This window comes from Cricetulus griseus, chromosome 2, assembly GCF_003668045.3.
Source record: "Cricetulus griseus strain 17A/GY chromosome 2, alternate assembly CriGri-PICRH-1.0, whole genome shotgun sequence".
NCBI lineage: Eukaryota > Metazoa > Chordata > Mammalia > Rodentia > Cricetidae > Cricetulus > Cricetulus griseus.
Window position 1 is genome coordinate 451335029 of NC_048595.1, and position 19858 is coordinate 451354886.

The 19858-nt window shown below is 36.6% G+C and overlaps 1 long non-coding RNA gene across 4 annotated transcripts in view; it reads right to left on the reverse strand.

Annotated features, from left to right (window-relative positions):
- The window catches only part of LOC103159719, a 296693-nt gene that overhangs the window by 176966 nt on the left and 99869 nt on the right, over positions 1-19858 (reverse strand). The window contains exons 4-5 of one of the 4 annotated variants that reach the window (XR_003481657.2): positions 18286-18356; positions 11445-15981 (exon numbers count right to left, since the gene is read on the reverse strand). The exons of 2 other annotated variants lie outside the window; for them this stretch is intronic. This is a non-coding gene — a long non-coding RNA (uncharacterized LOC103159719). Of the gene's footprint in view, positions 1-11444; positions 15982-18285; positions 18357-19858 lie in introns of those variants that run through there. One more of the 4 variants, XR_003481655.2, reaches the window with a different exon arrangement.

Consider the following 19858-nt stretch of genomic DNA (forward strand, 5'->3'; position numbering starts at 1 on the left):
AATGTAGATCGACCAGGGACATACAAGGAAACCCCTTAAGGTCGGGAAACCCGAGGGGGGACTCAAGAAGGCCCCCACATCGAGAAAGGTCAGGTCATTCCAAATAGCAGTGGGAGACAATCTCTCACAGGAACAATAGAGAGTTCTTTGCCTATCTGTGAAAGATGATACTGCTCTAGATGGTAGTTTGAATAGTGATGACGAATCAAGTGTGAATGGACAAAATGAGAAATGCACATTTTGGCAAGCTTCTATTAATGATAAAAGGCCTCAGTTGAAAGATAAAATTAATAATAAAGTTATTTCTGGCTTAGTGGACACTGGGGCGGATGTAACTATTTTTACTCAAAAGCCTTGGCCTCAGAAATGGTCTCTTAGAGAGGCAAATGTACAATTTTTAGGAATTGGAACTCTATCTAGAGTTCGACAGAGTGTTAACTCTGTGGTCTGCATTGGACCGGAAGGACAGAAAGGGATACTGAAACCATAAGTGGCAGATATAGCTATAAATCTCTGGGGTCGTGATCTCTTACAGTAATGGAATACTCAGATTAATATTCCTCCATTGTCAGATACAAATTATGTACAATCTTTAGATAGTAGAAAAGATCTGGTAAGATGCTATGGAAAACGGTTACCAACCATCATGCTGTACAGCAACTAGGTACAAATGATGGACCTTCAGAGGAGCCAAAGGCCCTGCCATTGAAGTGGCTTACAGATGAACCAGTTTGGGTAGGACAATGGCCTATGACCTCTGAGAAGCTAGAGGCTTTAGAAAAGTTAGTACAGGAACAGCTAGATGCTGGACATATAGAGGAATCTACCAGTCCTTGGAATTCTCCTGTATTTGTTATCAAAAAGAAGTCAGGTAAGTGGAGAATGCTGACAGACCTGAGAGCTATAAATAAGGCAATTCAACCAATGGGCTCTCTGCAACCTGGAATGCCATTACCTTCCTTAATACCTAAAGGGTGGCCTATCATAGACATTGATCTAAAAGACTGTTTCTTCACAAACCCATTACAGGAAAATGATAGAGAAAAATTTGCATTTGCTGTAACAACTGTTAATAATTCACAGCCAGTTAGGAGATATCAGTGGAGGGCTTTGCCACAAGGAATGCTAAACAGTCCTACTTTGTGCCAGCACTTTGTACGGCAACCTTTGGAAATAATTCGTAAGAAATTTTCACAATCTCTTGTTTATCATTAATTGGATGACATTCTTTTATCAGATTCTAATAAGGAAACTTTGGAACATATGTTTGAAATGGTGAAGGAAGTTCTGCCTCATTGGGGATTACAGATTGCCTCAGAAAAGATACAAAGAGGAGATTCTATTAACTATTTAGGTTACAAGATAGACTTACAGAGAATCAGACCTTAAAAGCACAAATTAGGAGACATCAGTATCAAACTCTTAATTCTCTTCAGAAATTATTAGGGGAAATTTCTCAATTACAGACTATTATTGGTGTAGAAGGACATGACTTAAAGCATTTAAAAATGGCCCTTAAAGGTGATAAGGACCTAAACAGTCTGAGAATATTATCTGCTGAGTCAGAAAAAGAGTTACAATAGATAGAAAACAGAATATTGGATGCGCATGTAGATCAGATAAACCTTGATTTAGACTGTATTCTGGTTATCTTGCCATCCAGAGATTACCCTTCTGGAATTCTTATGCAAAGGGAAGACACTATATTGGAATGAATATTTCTGCCACATAAACAGAATAAAAAGTTAAAGACATATATAGAAAAGATTTCTGATTTGATTTTAAAGGGTAAATTAAGATTTGTCATCTGATTGGAAAAGATTCAGCAGAAATTACAGTACCTTTAACTAATGAAGAAATTTCTTCCTTATGGAAAGATAATGAATATTGGCAAATAGCTCTTACTGACTTTTTGGGAACAATTAGCAACAATTTTCCCAAAACTGACAGAATTAAATTCATAAAAAAGACAGTCTGGATTCTTCCACATATTGTAAGACAAACTCCCATTTCTGGAGTTCTTACCTTCTACACTGATGCCAACAAATCAGGTAAGGCAGGTTATAAAGCAGGTGAGGTAAGTAAAGTAGTTCAGAGTCCATATACATCTGTACAGAAGGCAGAATTATATGCAATTCTCATGGTACTTAAGGATTTTACAGAACCTCTTAATATAGTTACTGATTCCCAATATGCAGAGAGAGTTGTGTTACACATTGAGACTGCAGAATTTGTTCCTGATAATACAGAATTAACTTCTCTGTTTTTACAATTACAGGAAACTATCAGAAACAGAAGTAATCCTATGTATATTACACATATCAGATCCCATACGAGTCTGCCAGGCCCACTAGGACAAGGCAATGATGAGATTGATCGTTTATTAATTGGAAGTGTGCTAGAAGCCTCAGAATTTCATAAGAAACATCATGTAAATAGCAAAGGTTTGAAAAAGTACTTCCCCATCACTTGGCAACAAGTCAAGGAGATAGTGAAAAACTGTCCTACTTGTTCCTTTTATAATCAAACTCCATTGCCAGCAGGTTGTAATCCTAAGGACATTTGGAGAAATGAGGTTTGGCAGATGGATGTCTTTCACTTTGCAGAGTTTGGAAATTTGAAATATGTGCATCATACTATAGACACATTCTCAGTTAAGGCTACTGCTCTTAACTCTGAAAACGCTGATTCTGTTATTACACACCTGCTAGAGGTGATGGCATTTATGGGTATACCTTCACAAATAAAAACTGACAATGCTCCAGCATATGTCTCTACAAAATTGGAACAATTTTTCAAATATTATAACATAAAGCATGTTACTGGTATATCACACAATCCTACAGGACAAGCAGTGGTTGAGCGATCTAATAGAACACTTAAGGAGATGCTCAACAAACAAGCTTGGAAGACTAAACCCCCCAAACATAGGTTGCATAATGCTTTATTAACACTAAACTTTCTTAATGCCAATGAAAAAGGACAAACAGCTGCAGAAAGACACTGGACTACAGAAAAAACTGCTGAACTCAATCAGCCGGTATACTTCAAAGATGTACTAACCTCTGTATGGAAACCAGGACATGTGTTACGTTGGGGTAGGAGTTTTGCATTGGTTTCTACAGGAGAAGAAAACTTTGGATACCATCAAAGTTGATCAAGATTCGAGTGGAAAAGGAAAAACCTCTAGACGAGGACAAATGACAGGTATTCTACTAAGGTATATCTCATAAACTAAATAGAAACCTCCCAACGGAAAGGGAAGTGTTTTGCTTTTATCTTCACAGGGATTGCTGTCAGGCAGGTCTTCATTGGCTGTGTGGGACTCAAACATAAACAGTTAGCAGAGAAATGTTTGCTTGTGTATGTACACATGCTGGGGAATGCAACCATGAGAGCATAACAATTATGAGAGAGTGTACACCTTGAGAGAAAAATCCAAGAAAAGACAAAGACAGTCCCCAAATTCACACAGCCAATGAAGACCTGCCTGACATCAATCCCTGGACACCCTGAAAAGAAAATGGGCCACACCTCCTTGACTGCACTGGATCCAACTTGCTCCATTTCAACTGACACTCCGGCCAGAGGTTCAGGTACTGACTTCAATCAAGTTGAGGATTTCAAGCAATATCTTCAATCAAGTGAATCCCATCTAACATGGACTGGATACTAACATTTTCTTCCTACAGGACCCCACATGACTATCATTGTCCCATTTCAGCAGGAAGTAACTTGGAGAATGCTACGCCTTTTTTCCCCATTGTTGTTACTTAGGATAGTGTATATACCTAGTTAGGGATAGCTTCCTATTGTTTAAGGTTGGGATTGGAAGGAGGTGTTCAGGCTTGGACACCTCTTTCAGATGACTTTAGGGTTTAGTTAAAATAGATAGTTAGGATGTGACATAAGCAGATTGTTGTATCTTCTTATATTTTACCTTTATGATTGTTAATTTTGGATACTTTAAACTGTTAAGTTTTAATCCTCTTTTAGACTAAAAGGGGAATTGTGGGGGAAGCTGTAGCCATGCCTATTTAGGGGCTGGCTACAGGTGTGGCTGACCAGGCTTGTGAGGGCGTGGTCAGAGTGACGTAGTGTGACTGCCTTTGTGCTTTCGGTTTCTCTTTGCTGCTTGCTGTACTGGCTGCTGCCACCGGCTGGCTAGGTCGCTCTGTAAGTAAGGCTTTTCCCTATTAAATACCCTTATATTTCTACCTGAATCCATATTGGTAATTTCCCACTATATGAGGCCATTAGAATAAAAGTAATAAATTTGTATACTTTATCACAAAGTAAAAGAAAAAGACAGTGAAAGATTTTGTCTTGACTATTTAGTGAAAAACATGAATTATAGTCACTTTGAGCACATGTATCTTTTTGAACAATAATGTATCTATAAACCAAAATGCAAGCAATGAATACAAACTACATCTTAATGAGCAGCAAGAATCCAAGAGATGAAAAACAAACAAAAGGCCAAAGAGCCACTAATGATGTTACAATTGCTACTATGAGCTTTTCACATTCAGATAACAACAGTATGATTCATGAGATAACTAGCCAGTCTTTTTTTCTCCCATCATCAAATTACAGCTTTTTTTTCTTTGCTAATTTTCATGACCTTGACCCATTAATTTTATTCTAATTCTTCATTTCATTCTCTACCAAATCAAGATGTTGAGGTTAAAAATGAATCAGGTTTCCACTCCTTGCCTGAAAGCTAATCTACTTTTCAAGTGGGTAATTTGCAAGAAAACAACACATAATGTTTTAAGGCTTTCAAGTTAAACCTGGAGTGGAAACACTATGGTCTTTCCCTAAATATTCTGACTTTACAATTTGGATGCCTCTTCTTGTGCACGTTTGCATTATTCATTATGGGAATGCTGCCTTGTGTTGCCATTAAAACCAAGCAGTAAACTATGCCAGAGTTCAGGTTATCTGGACACACCTATTTCTGGAATATGCTTAAAGGACATATTTAAGGCAGATCATATAGTAATGAAAAAATTCATTTTAAAACTTAATGGTTTACTCCAGGAGTGCTAGTGCATAGCTGTAATCCAAGCATTCAGCAAGCAGAAGCAGAAGCAATAAAGACGCCATAGCAATGACAACAACAGCAACAAGTCAAGCTAAATATCCCTCAGTTTCCTCACTTACATAATGTAAAATGCTGTGTTGAAATATGGTCAACTGTCTGTTTAAAACCAATCTACAACAAAGATAATCTCAACATTTTGATTTTAATAAGCTTATACTGGTCTGTAAAGGATTCCAACCCCTTGATTTAAATTTTCATCAGGATGCAGTCACAAATTGTGACCTATTTTGATGTGAGAAACATGAAAATCCTTGGGGTTTAGGAAATGGCTTAGTGGATAAAATGTTGACTATGTGGTATGAGGGCTTGATTTCCAATTCAAGACCTTAAATGTTGGGCACAATTGCCCACCTATAATGCTAGCACTGGGATCTGACAACCTGCGGATCTCTGGGTTGGATAGGGTTCTTATTAGCCAGGCAGTGGAACCAAACTGACCAACACAAAAATTCACTGTGAGACAAATACAGAACAAATGTAGAGCCTTTAATTTATTGTTTACGGTATTTTGCAGTCATAGTGAGGTGCAATGAAGAATTTGATGACACAGTACAGTTTGTTGATCCAAAGTATGCAGGCTTTACCTCTTAAAAGCCAGTGATAAAGGTCTTTTTTCCCATTTTTATTTTAATTAGAAGATTGTTTTACATGTCAATTCCAGTTCCCTCTCCTTCCCCTCCTCCCCTGGCCCCAACTAACACCCTACCTACCCTATACCATTTCTGCTTCCCAGGGAGGGTGAGACCTTCCATGGGGGTCTTCAGAGTCTGTCATATCCTTTGGCATAAGGCCTAGGACTCCCCTATGTGTCTAGGCTGAGTATCCCTCCATGTGGGATGGGTTCCCCAAATCCAATCCTATGCTATGAATAAGTACTGATCCACTACAAGAGGCCCCATAGATTTCTGAGGCCTCCTCACTGACACCCACCTTCATGGGGTCTGGATCTGTCCTATCTATGCTGGTTTCTCAGCTATCAGTCTGGGGACCATGAGCTCCCCCTTATTCAGTTCAGCTGTTTCTGTGGGTTTCACCAGCCTGGCCTTGACCCCTTTGCTCATCACTCCTCCCTCTCTGCAACTAGATTCCAGGAGTTCAGATCAGAGTTTAGCTGTGAGTGTCTGCTTCTGCTTCTATCAGCTACTGGATGAAGGCTTTCAGATTCAACCTGCTTTTTCATAGCACACAAGACTACTGACCCAGCATTAAAGCCACCAAAAAATAGGCTGAGCTCTCCCAGCCCTACAGTATTGCCTACAGCCTGATCTTATGGGTGCAATGACCCAATTAAGCTTTCTTTCCTTCATATAGCCAGCTCAAGTTGCTATTTATTTAATAGGAATTTTGTAAATTTCAATTCTAAACTTGATTTTGTAGTTGCTGTTGTTTCTGATTTTTTGTTTTTAATTCTTTTTTAACTATAAAAGAAAAAAAACTTCATTATTACTAAAAATGCTCATTTTCTCCTCAAATTCTCTGTGAAAGACTGAGAAAAAAATCAAAATAAAAAAATCCAATAGAAGACTCATATTTCAAGAAAATGTACAATTCAGTGTCAAGGCATATTCAGTTTTTAAGTGAGCAACTAAATGATTGGGCATGTATTTTACCAAAGAGACATATGGAAAAGAAAGAATGCATGAAAAAAGATGTTCATTGTAATCAGGAAAAAGAGATTAAAAGCAAGTCTAAGATTTGCTATGCACCCACCAGAATGGCTGAACCTAGTCAGCAGTGCCTAGAACAGCGAACACACTCATACTTGTGTGGGAATATGAGATGGCACAACTACTTTGAAGAGCACTCTGGTGGTTTCTTGAAAAGATATACTCATGTCAATGAGTATAGCCATATACTCATTGCTCGACTCCATCATTGTACTCTTAAGATATTGAAGGAAATGTTTGATTTTTGTAAAGAAAAGTATATCACATCACTACCTAGGACAGTGACTTGAATATAACAAGGTAAGATCACGGAGAATACTGCAATGCATTATAAATTTGTGGAGGGAGGGGGGAAGAGAGGTCTATGGAATAGGGCAATTGATACGTGTAACAATAAATCTTTCCGCCAGCTGCCCAAGTCCTGTCCCCCCAACCCCGCCACGTCAGGGCCCTAAGTAACACACAGAGACTTATATTAGGTACAATGCTGCTGGCCAATGACTAAGATTTCTTACATGCTAACTCAGTCTTAACTATCAACCATAACTAATAATCTTTATATTTTATAAGAACTTATCTTATTGAGGATGCCAGCCATATGCCGACTCTCTTGCTGGCAATCACATGTCAGCTCCACATAGAAGAGAGGGGGAGGAAGAGGAAGAGAGCAGTTTCCTGCTTGTCCCTGATTATATTCTGAGTCTGCCAGCTATGTCACTTTCTGCCTGGATCACAAGACTTCTCTTTACTACATTTCCCAGAATCCTCCTTGACTCCTAGCCCACTTATCTTGCTTCCCTATTGGCCAACAGTACTTTATTTATCAACCAATAAGACAAACATATATGCAGAAGGACTTTCCCAATAAGGCATGTAAAATAAGATTGTTTCTAAAAGAAAAAAAGCACAAAAAACCTAGAAATAACATAAAATCCATCAATATGTAGATAAACAGTGGTGTACATATAATGGAATACTACTTAACAATAAAAAATACTATTGATATACACACCAAGATAAAGACATTGTGGAGAATCTCTAAATAATTGTGCTGGATAAAAGAAACCAGGCCAAGAGGAATGTACATTTTATGATTTTATATAAATTTCATCTATTCTGTACTGGCATAAAGTTGGTAAAGTAGTACCTGGGGTGGGAATGAGGCCAGAAACACAAAAAGGAAAGAGAAGGACAAAGGGTCAAGAGAAAACACTGAGTAAAGTAAGGATGAGTCTAAGAGAGACATACATGGTCCCCCGGAGAAGTGGGAAGGGACAAGATCTCCTGAGCAAATTGGGAGCATAGCAGGAGGGGATAAGGAGCTAGGAGAATGAGAAAGGGAGAAGAGGAGGGGTGAGGAGGACATGAGGGAGCAGGAAGGTTGAGTTGGGGGAAGAATATCGGGGAGCAAGTTAAGAGATACCATAATAGAGGGAGACATTATGGGTTTAGAGAGAAATAGGCACTAGGGAAATGTCTGGAGATCTACAAAGATGACACCAACTAACAATCTAAGCAACAGAGGAGAGGCTACCTTAAATCTAAGCAACAGAGGAGAGGCTACCTTAAATGCCCTCCCCTGATAATGAGATTGATGACTGACTTATATGCCATCCTATAGCCTTCATCCAGCAGCTGGTGGATGTAGAAGCAGACACCCACAGCTAAACACTGAACTGAACTGGAATCTAGTTGCAGAGAAGGAGGAGTGACCACACTGGTGAAACCCACAGAAAAAAAAAAAAAAAAAAAACTGACCTAAACAAGGGGGAGCTCCTGGACTCCAGACTGATAAGTGGGAAACCAGCCTGGGACTGCTCCAGACCTCAAAAACGCAGGTGTCAGTGAGGTAGCCTCAGGAATTTATGGGACCCCTTGTAGTAGATCAGTATTTATCCCTAGCATAGGAATCAGCTTAGGAATCACATAGAGGAATACTCCCTGAGCCTAGACAGATGGGGCTGGGCCTAGGCTCTATCCCAAAGGATATGACAGACTGTTAAGACTTCCTATGGAAGGCCTCACCCTCCCTGGGGAGCAGAAAGGGCCAAGATTAAAAAGGAATCTCAAGTGGACCCATGCCACAATATGGTACAGACTGTAATACTAAAGTGTTTATCTCCTGGCTGGTTAGCCAGCCTTCCCAGCAGCATCATGTCCTTACTTTCAATTGTTCCCCAACTTGCTCAGATGCCACATCCTCCATATACCATCAGAGTTTTAATTACAGACACCTTAAAACACACTTCTTGAGGTATTACCTGTGTGGCATAAACACATACATTTTTTGTGTTGATTAGCTGTGAATATGTTTATAGCCTTGTTTTTAATTCTTTTTAAGTTCAATCTTTCTAAGTATTCAGTGTTCCAGGTATGGAAAAGGGAGATCTCTGTCACTCTTTTTTAAAAAATCTAAGCATTCTTTGCATGTTTGTTTTAAAGAAAAGTTTGGATATTAAGTATTGATTCTTTATATTAATGGTTAACATTTTGAGGTATTAGGGAGTAAATCATAGACTGCCCCCTAATTGGATCAGTCAGACAATAACACTCCTGTGAGATTCCCAACAGGAAAAGTCATAAACCCTGTTTTATGTTGGTATGCTTGGTGGACTGGAAGTGGCACTGGTGTCAATGGTAGAGGTTTGTTATTATTGTTGTTAATGATATTAGAATTGTTCTTTGTTTTGGTTGGATTTTTGACTGCTTGTTTGTTTTGTTTTTGCTTTTGGGGGGGTTGCTTATTCATTTTAGGGTGCTTTGGCTAGGTTTATGAAAGGGTGAGTGAAAATAACCTTGTGCTTTGTGTAAGCATTCAGGTACCAGTTTATATCTACTGGTCTCCAGTAGCTCAGAAGAAAGTTGCTGATAACCTTCATGAGACAGGATGCATTTCTTAGTAAAGCACATCAGCTAAGATTATAAATTATGTATTTTTTCTTCTAAAGTAAAAAAATGTGCTTAAGACAAAAGAAATAGCTGTGAATACTATATAGCAAAAATCCTGTCATAAATTTAAAAATATTTGAGTTACTTAATGTCCAAAACAGCCAAATTAGGTAGAAATTTTGATTTTTCAAAATTGACAAATTTTACCTCAAATTGTATTCACTATTGCCTGCACCCCTTGATTTTCCATGCAATATTTGTAAAATTATACCATCCTTTCCCATCAGATCTTTCTCTCAAATGAAGGAATGAAATATTGAGAATGAAAGCCAGTTTAACTTGGTTGTAACATGTGTTTGTCAGATTAGGGAAGCCAGAAGTTACCAAGAAATTGTTCCAGTGTGGATAATCCAATGCAAACCCTGGCAACTGACCAAATTCTACTTTTATATTCAGTTGTGTCAATGGATTCAGAGGTACAACAGACCCAAGAGCAATTGGAGCAATTACCAATTTCTTACAGAACTGATTGTAAAATATATCATGCAGAGAACACTTTTGAGTATTATAATTTTATATTGTAGATGAATAACACATCATTTTGCTCAAAAGATTTGCTCTTATAAGTTTTCTGTATCCACTGTTTTCTGTTAAGTAATTAGAATCTGTATCACAAAAATAACCTGAGGTCAAGGGCCAGGTATAGTGATGCACACCTTTAATCACAGTGCTTAGGAGATAGAGGAAGGCAGTTCCCGGTGAGTTCTAGACTAGCCTGGTCTACATAGCAAGTGCAGGCACAGCTACATAGTGTGACCTTGTCTCCAAAGCATATAATGATATAGTATGTATGTATGTATGTATGTATGTATGTATGTATGTATGTGTGTATGTATGTATGATTAGATATATATGTATGTGTGAAGAAGAGAGATGCTTTCCAACTAAAAGTATTGAGAAAATTGGTAATGCACATACACAAATGGAAATGGCATCCCCATCTTTCATTTTTAAAAATAATCAAAACAATTAAAGAAGTAGAGGTCATGACTTTGAGAGAAAGTACATCACCATATTAACAGTAACAATACATTAAAAAATAAAAATGGAACTATCATATGATTCAGAAATCCTACTACTGACAATATTTCCAACTGAAATGAGCCTGTCTGCCAAGGAGACACCTGCACTCTCGTGTTCATTTCAGCACTACTCCCAATAGCCAAGAAATGAAATTAATGGGCTGTCAGCTGAAAAATGGATCCTGGCATGGTGGTCCATACACATAATCCAAGCATTTAGTGGACAGGAGGATTATTGCAAATCCAAGGTCAGCCTGTGCCAGTAAGTTCCAGGCCAACCTGGAGACCCTGTCTCAAAATGAAATAAACAGAAACAAAAGCTTGAATATTAGATAAATTATGGTGCATTTACCTTATCAAAAATAGTCAGGCCCCTAATAAGGATAAAGTTCTTACATTTGTGACAACTTGGGTGGAATTAGATATCTTCATCTTAACTAAAATAAGGCAGACATAGAAAGACCAGAACTTCATAATCTCACTCATGTGAAACCTTACAAAGATGCTCTGGTATACACTGAGAGTAGACTAGACTCTACCATAATCTAGAAACAGTAACTGCATGAGTGTTGGGGAAACGTTCACTGATGGGTTTAAGATACAGTTGCATAGGAATAAGTCATTTTGTTGAGCTACTTCTCCATCAGTTGACTAGTAATGATAACAATAGGATACTATGCATTATAGAAAGCCTTCAAAAATATTTTACCATTTTTTACTGTTCTCTAAAGAGCATAAGTTTGAGAAGACACTCATATGAACATTACACAATATATACCAGTGGTAAAACCTTCATGTCTCACTACAAAGCGTACAATTATTATGTGTCATAAGATATATTCAAATTGATCCTTAATTTGAAGTATTACAGATACTCAGTAAATAATCATGATACATGTTGTATCAGAAAGCTGTTCTGATCTTCATCACTCTTCTCTTTGCATATTTTTATCTATCCTATGAAATAATTCCTATCAGTCCACATATTTAATACAATAGAATTGAGACTATAATCATACTGTTTTACTCTACAGATTGTAGTCATTCTGCTAGTTTGTACTACCATCTTTTGACTGGAATAACACAACTAAGATAAGCATTAATATGAGTCAAAGCTATTTTAAAACATTCCATGACTAGGCCATATTCAAAGCCTATGAAGTCTGAACCTCTAGGATAAAATGTTAAATGTTAATAAATATATACACACACCAAAAGCAAAAGTGCACATGAACACACACATACAAACCTACATGTATTGCTAAACTGCTTCCAATGTTGAGACCACTGCTTTAAAACTGGTACAGTCATTTAATTAACATTGTTATAACAGAATACAATAAAACTGCATTACTGAAACGCCAGGATAATTGCAAGGATGTTAATAGGCATAATACTTCATTCATACTCATTCATGTATGCTGCACTGGGTTCACAGTTTGAAAAGATTCTTGACTTCATACAGTTTCTTTTTCACCAGCCTACAGCTGTCTTAACAAGTCAATGTTCCCATCAGAAATAACACTCATGTGCTTTGTGCAGGAGATAGACATGCTGGTTTAAACTCAAACATGTCTACTCTATGATTCCCTTGTAATCTGCTTCAACAGCATTGAGTAGGAGGGGATCCTTCTTGGTTCTGAGATACTGCCTGTTCTTTAGTTCCTCCACTGTCTCCTCAATTATCAGGCTATTTTCCACCAGCTTTGATCAAAGCTTCAACTTGAGGCTCTAAAAAATATGTCCCTTAGTAACAGAATCTTGCCAATAACAGAAACTCTTGGCAGCATGAATCAAGATAGCCAAAGAACTCTGACTCTGTGCCTCCCTGCTGACACACGGCTTCAGCATTCTCTTATTTGGCTCACTATTCCATCATGTAATTTCCCATTTCTAGCTCCCTGGTATTGGTGAGTATTGTAGTTTGTTGGGCAGTTTGGAAGAGTTCCAGTTTTTGTAACCCAGAATATAGAAGTCTGAATGGCAGTAGAAACAGACAAGTCTCATAGAAAAGACAACATTTCCCAGGGAAGAAGGGTATTAGAGTGTTGGGGCGGGTGTTAAAACCTCATAGACTGGGACGTACAAAGGATGTCCCATTTCACAAGCTTCTGGGGTCACAAGAATAGCAGAGGCTTTCTCACACTTATTATTATATGTATTTTTTAAAAATAATGATTACTGGTAACCTTCAGATACTCTGGAAGAAAGGCCTCTGCTCCTATAACAGTGGCTTCCGTCCATTTCACCTCTCAGCCTGGAAGTTTCCAGTCTTCCTCCTTGCCAGTAACTTTTGTCTCCTTACATTATGTAAGGCCTTCTAGATTTCATTATCTGCTCTGCTTCCCTTCCTCAATCCTATACATGTCTAACACACAAGCTCTCTAAAAGCTAAAGTATAATATCATCACATTTACTTATAGTGTATGCATAGGTTGATTTAATCACAGCACAGGTTCATGCAGCAAAGAAAGAATATTGGAATTCAATAGACAAAGGGGGAAAAAGAGAAAATGCTACCCCTCTATCTGTCAATCTTGTTAACAAGATACCATACTCCGATTTTCCAGCTGACTTCCTTTTCAATGGATTTGCTACTGAACGGTATAATGCTCGTCACACCTCTGGGAACTAGCCTGACTACTATTTGGCTCTATCTTCAGATTTTTTAACAACCTTGAATTAAATGTGCTCAAAATCGAAATTATCAGAAAACAAAATATGAGCCATTCAACAGGTTCACCCTAACCATACATCAGTTATATATAAATGTCTCTAAATGAGGAATCAGACATGGAGACATGAATACAATGGTTCATAGTCCAAGGTGTTATTTTTCATTGTATTTTTCTTTTAAATTTTTCTGTATATAAGGTCAAGATTTGTACATTGATTGCTGAAAAATACTTGAAATGTGTGAATGGTTGCAATTTTCTCTCATTTTTCTTGAAGGTAAAGTGGTACCAAACAGAAGTTAAGAAGTCATTTTTGTTCAGTCAAATTCTCACTTTTAGTTTATGGCATCAATATTTTAAATTATGATTATATTCAATATAATACCTCAGAAAAATCTTGAGTAATTCTGAGTGTTCTCATTTTGTTTAAACCAATGATGATAATGAAGAACCTCATGATATTCTGGATGGCAATGAGCAAAGGCAAAGCCTCCATTACTCAACAATGTGTATGCCATGTGCAGTTTGAATCCTAGAGAGCAGGCGCAGTTTTGCATTGCAATTTTCACATAAACTTTTTCTTCTTAGTCTTCAGTCTTGCCAATCTGTACATCTGAATTTTGGGCCCTTGGTTTCTAAGCTTTGTCACAGACTTGTTTTATGGGTCTAGTAAACATGCCACAGCAGTTATCTGACTCATGTTCCTTCCTCTGTTGTTCAGAGTGAAGACATGCTCACAGTAGGCACCTGAGTTTGGCCACTTAACTGACCATTGTCCTCAGTTTCTTGACTTGTCCTCACACTTGACTTGTCATTTCCATATAGACACATGTAGTATTTACTTAGAAGGACTTAAACATCCTTCCAGCTATGATGTCTACTGTATAATTAGAGCACTGAAAAATTCTTAATGAAGACTTTATAAACTAAAATCAAAGAAATCCTCTATAAGCAAATAAAGAGACACAAGATTGCCCTACAGGATTAATGGCCAGTGACTCAGTTACAGAATCAATGAGCAAATTCAATAATGAAAAAAAAATCATGATCTTTGATCTTTAGCATATGTATATATAAATTCTTTCAGTAAAGCACATATCCTGAAAGAGGTTAAAATGGTTGATTAATTTTGTTGTACCTCATGCTTTCTCATCTGTGAAATGGATTAAAATTTTCTTCTTCAATTAATTTAATTTATTTAAAAATATAGGCTCTATTTATATAAAATATAAAAATATAAGGTCATTAATTGCTATATGAACTAAAGATCAAACAGCAACTTTCTTGCTTTGATTTTCATAAATCTCTTGTGTTAAAAATATTTTTTTCTCCTTGCCTGAGCTTTCTGCAGGCAGGTTTTTGTTTAACAAGAATAAAACTCACATACAAAGTAGAGCATTTTCCTTCCCTTTCCTGTTATTTAAATATTGTTCCCATGGGTAGCCATCATGTCTTTTCCTATTCCTTGGCAGTATATTAACTTGGAAGGAATACACATGAACAGAAATACACTCTGCTGTGGCAACAATCAGGATACTACATGGCTGTATATTAGTGACAGAAGCCAAGCCCAACAAGTGGGTGTTGTGCCCTTCATCTCCTGTGCCACAATGTGGCTTTCTAGTTCAAAAGCATAAAGGACTTTATTATTGTTGGTCCATATTGCATTTGCCCTGTACTATCACCCAGAAATTAATCTTACATCCTATTCTTTTCTGTGGTCTATCTCACCCTCTGCATAGTTGCATTGGATCATTCCCTGTACTTTTTAACGACTTAAATCTTGGTAGTACCCTCTCGTTGCCATATTTCCAATGCCTCTAGATCTCTTATTAAATTTATTTTCTTGTGCTTCTCTGTGCAGGCAACATTATCCAAGTTTGCACCAGCCATAAATAAAACTGTGTTATTATATCTTGGAGCATTCACAAAAAATATTAAATATAAATGAACGTTAAGATTCCAACTTGGAAATACCCATTTTGATTCCCAGGGACCCAATTATTTGTGCACATTGTGTTGCTTGCTGAAGATTATAGAGCCAATGTAAATATATTTAACAATCCATATTTAAGCTTATTGGAATGTATTATATTAAATTATATCATTTTTCAGATTCAATGTCTTTTAAGATTATAGATTTATAACTTTGAGGGGGTTTTGGCTCTTTAATGAAAAATTTCTGTTTTCAAACAGTAAGAGTAGGTTTAAAGAAAACATCCCAAAAGACTGGTTTCCCTTTTGGATCAGGATATTGACTTTTAATAACTATTCTATGATGCTTCTCTGAGGACATTTTACCCGAACTGGGTTTCAGTGCAACTTGTGCGTGAGTCTGGATTCAGAGTAGCTAATAAAATAATTTGTCTTTGATAAATTACAGTTAACTCTCCCTATTCCTGATATGAAAGCACATTGGCTGAAATATTAGAAAAATAATCTCCAGTGTCAGTCAGCTCTCTTCAGGGCCTGGCAGGAAGCACTGTGGAGGTGAGGAGAGTATGTTCCCATCTCCAGTCTTCGTGCATCACCTGCCTCCAGAGGACAACTTCCGTCAGCCTCTGTAAAAGAAAACCCACAAATGGAATGCACATCATGAATGAGGCTAGTGACTTCAAAGCCACTGATTTCACACTATCATTTTTGCAGATGAAGGGAAGACCTCAGAGAGATTAATGCAGAGAACGAAGGTCACTCAGCTGGGACATTGTCTGCCCCACATTATCACTACAGACACCACGAATGCTTTAAAATTAGTTTGTTTCTCTTAACCTAGGGCAGACACTTCTTTTTTATTGTTTAGAATGGAATCACACTATGCTAAATGTACCTAAAACTTGTTGAATGAACATTAATTTCATATTGTAAGTCTGGAAATTATTTTATTTGTATAAAAGCTAAGGTTGGATTCACATATAGTTTTGCATTGCTTATTATTTCTTATTTGATATTAGAATACATTATTGATAAATGTGGCTTGCTGCAAATCATTTAACATGTATTCCTTCATTTATATGATTTTCTTTATGCAAATGACACATGCGCTGATTTTTATGTATTTTTATGTTACAGAATGTCATTAGACAAAATTTTATTTGAGTTCATAAAGCAGTTAAGACAACTCATGTCATCAACCATACATTTGTTCCAAGAATTGCTAACAAAGATTCAGTTTAATGGTTGTTAAAGAAGTTTTACATTGGAGACAGTGTGTTGAAGACAAGGAGAACAGAGGCCTGGCATGAAAATTTGACAGTGATCTTTCTACAAATACAGAAGTTTGAGAGAACTGAACATCAAGTCTATGAAGCAATGGGAAGGTGAAAAGGCCTGGAAGTAGGTCCCTCATTAGTGGGTCCATCTGAGACAGAAGTATCACAAGTCTGAGGACAGGACAGCTCAGGTTCACACACAAACACACACACACACACACACACACACACACACACACACACACACACACACACTTATGACTCCGTAAATGTAAGAAATAAGACACAAACACATGATGCTGGAGAATTTAGTTTTCTTCTCCTTGGTATTTCTCTTCCTTGATGTTATATGTGTTGTCAGATACTTAGTAAAAATCTGTGTAGAAACCCAGAGCCTTTGAGGTCATATTAAGTGCAGGTATTAATGATGTACAAAGCAGATTTTAAAACAATTGATATTAAGCAAAAGTGTAGCTCCTTGAAAGTAAGATATCTATAAACTAGCACTGAATAAATCCTACTAATTAAAGTCCCTAATCACCAAAACTGGCTCAACTCTTTGAGTCTAGCATAACTAATGTTTTCACAGGCTGATCAAGCACTGTTGTTTCAACAAGAGCAGTATTGTTGAGCCTAAGTAATCCCCTTTGAATTCAGTGCAAGATACTGTGCCTCAGTTTGAATGTCAATCAATTAGTAATTTGAATGTGATGCATTTTTAAACATTATAGTAAAATTCCAGGATAAAATTGCATGCAACAATATAGATAAGCAACGTATTACCACTACAATATATTAATTTGGGCATATCTCTTAAAATGACTTCAAGAAAATTTTGTAATTTGCACAAGACAAATATTCTGTGTAGTAAAAGAAAGTTAAATTTCTTTAAGGTTTTATGAAAGATTAAAATGTAGTCCCTACCATAAGGGAACCTTCATTCTGGATTGGAAGACTGATTTACTCACTCTAGATTTAACTAGCTAAAGACATGCATGAGAAAATGTTTTTGAAGAGACTCAATAGCATAAAATTACTTCAGACATTTCTAAAAACACAAAAATAAAAAAGGGAGGCACTATATGTGAATAACCATATGTTGTATCAAATGTCTAGTTCTATGTGCCTCATAAATTGTTTTGATAAATGGGGAAGTACTGAGAATATTATGCAATAAGTATTTGAATTGTGCACTATTTGTTATATAATATAAAGTTACAATGAGCTCTTGATCAGGAAACTCTGTTTATCATAATTCATACTCAACTATAGCATACTCCTTCTTTCTTGTTCAATCTGCCATGCTTTAAAATAATACTTTTGCTGATATATTTAACCATTTTAAATACTTGTTTGCTAGTGTCATATCATTATCTTGGCATATTTGAAGAATTTGTATGTGTTTCAAGTGCTTCATGTAAGTAATATACATAGTAACATATAGCAACAAAGCCCTAATTGGCTTTTAAAAATTCTGCAAATGTGAGTAATTATGTAGTTGGGGAAGACGACTACGTCTTCTCAAGAGAGTCTGGAGTTGCAAATGCCAAACCTTGTTTCGAAAGATAGTTCTGAGTAGAGTGCAGAATTTTTAATTTTGCAACTTACTCCCAGAATTTGTACGTATAAGCCAGATAGAAAATCATCTCTTACATGCTGCTACTGCACTTTCAGTCCCCGAGTGGAGCTCATTTTGTACATCTGTATCTTGAAACAAACAACACCTGTGAGAAAGCAATGCATGAGAAAAAACACAGACCTTTTATTTGTCTTAACACTAAAACTAAGAAGAGGCTTCTTTAAGTTTATCTCAATTTCTTTCCTTAACAGAACATGTATATTTGGCCTGAGTTTTCTAAAACATGGTTCCCCGTGCCTACAACAAGAATTTGGGAAGCTATAATCGAAGAATTAAAAAGGTCAGCTTGAACACATAGCAGAAAACATTCTGAAAAGAAAAAAGTAAAGAATAAAAATAAGCACAAAAATGATGCATGACTAAATTACTGATGAGCAGTATAGTGATTGTAGGTAGTAATGATAGGTAGATGGATAAATGATATAGAAAGATAGAGATGGATGTATAGGTGGATGGTAGATAGATAGATACATAGATGTAACTCTTTCTGCCAGCTGCCTGAGTTCTGCCGACAGGTTAGGGCCCCCAAATAACACACAGATTAATATTAGTTACAATGCCGCTAGCCAATGACTAAGATTTCTTATTTGCTAGCTCTGTCTTTAGTATCAATCATAACCATTAATCTGTATATTTTATAAAGACTTATCAAGGACACCAGCACCACGTGTCCTCTCTTCCCTGGGATCACATGGCGACTCCTCTTTACTGCATTTCCCAGAATCCTCCTCAACTCCTAGTCCCACCTAACTTGCTTCCCTATTGGCCAACAGTGCTTTATTTACCAACCAATAAGACAAACATATACACAGAAGGACTTTTTCCATCACATAGATACATAATTTGATTATCTGGAAGGATAAAGAGATAGATAGATAGATAGATAGATAGATAGATAGATAGATAGATAGATAGATACTTGGAATGATAGATAAATACTTGGAAGGATAGATGATAGGTAGCTAGATAATAGATAGATAGATATAGACTTAATAGACGATATATGGATACATGATGGATAATAGATGCATGTGGCTTTACCTTTAAAGTAATAATTGTTTCTTTCACTATCTTTAGGCAGGTCATTATGCCTACTCTTCGACTGAACTTTAAAACAATATTCATTTAAAAATATGTTAGATGTTCTGTTATTGTCTTCTTAATGAATATTGTCCATTTAATGTAAATATTCAAACTCATAGGCACATTAACATATACACATTTTAAAGCTAAAGCCTACATACATGCACATCTAAAGAGTTAGATTGTAACTAATTTTGTCCAAATGATGTTGGGGAAGTTTTTTAAAAAAATTGTTATTATTGAGTGTTCGAGAAGCACACTCACAAACTGTGCTTTGCCATTTTAACAAGGTCTACTAATGAAATCTAGGCTATGTGATTCATTAGCTATAATTTACTCACTTGGAAGCGCATCTCTAGTTTACATACAGTGCAACATTTATTGAGGGTGTATATGTGATATTGTACAAAAGATTAAGAGATTTTGTAACTTAGAAAATGGCTATTCTCCACTTACACTAAATGAGAATCCCGAAACTTCAGCTCATTTTCTTGGAGTATTTTT